This window comes from Vipera ursinii, assembly GCF_947247035.1.
Source record: "Vipera ursinii genome assembly, chromosome: Z".
Lineage (NCBI taxonomy): Eukaryota > Metazoa > Chordata > Lepidosauria > Squamata > Viperidae > Vipera > Vipera ursinii.
In genome coordinates, this window is record NC_139517.1 from 72848057 (window position 1) to 72848939 (window position 883).

General features: G+C 33.2%; 1 protein-coding gene across 1 annotated transcript in view; it reads left to right on the forward strand.

The window, feature by feature from the left end:
* The window catches only part of CDCP1 (CUB domain containing protein 1), a 108845-nt gene that overhangs the window by 93918 nt on the left and 14044 nt on the right, over positions 1–883 (forward strand). The gene's annotated exons all lie outside the window — the stretch shown is intronic.

An 883-nucleotide genomic window follows, 5' to 3' on the forward strand; every position in this document is an offset into this window, starting at 1 on the left:
ATACAATACAACCAGTAATCAATCAGTATACCAGAATACATATAAATCTATATTAATGTAAAATATACAGATTGGCTTGTTCCTTAAAGAACAATTTCATCTTTACAGACAAATCTTTTGAGTTTAATTGCTTTAAAACTAAAACCTGTACATTTTTTTCCCAAGAAAAGAATGGTCATCTCCATTGGCCTTTATGTGTAGCCTTTCAGAGATATGTCATCTTGATTAGATTCTGACTTAAAGCAAAATATTTTAATTATTGGAAAGGATATTTTATTTTCTCTTAAGTTTTAATGAACTACTGAATTTCTGGGCTTATGTACAGGACTTCTGCATTCCAAGAGAAATTAAATATTTATGGAACAAAGCCTGAACTTTTTGCTTGGCAGATGTTTCTGTTTATTGCTGTACTGGATACATGACAATGAAAACGTGGCAATAACTGCACAGCCACACATGGAAATTTCCACTAACCATTATGGCAATAGCTGCTACGGTAAACAAGCCTAGTCATAGGTCAGACAATAATTTCAGTTCTATGAGCAATTTGGAGAAACATACCCATCATTTCTGTTAGACAGACCAGACTATTCATTCTGAAGCATTCAAATCTGATGTTTTCAACATCAGTCCACTTCTCCATACAGCATTTGGGTAGAGTTCAGAAAATCTAGGGCTAACACAGGATAAATCCTATGGCCATGCATCTCTGTTGCTCTATTTGTGCTCTGCCCACCACAAATCCCTGGGTCAAAATGAGGTTAGGCAATGCAGAACCAAGAATTTACTATACTTACCCTATTATTAAAAGTATTTATATACTCAATGTCAATTCCAAAAATGAAAAAAGCATAAAATAAAAACAGAATAAAAATATTGGAAA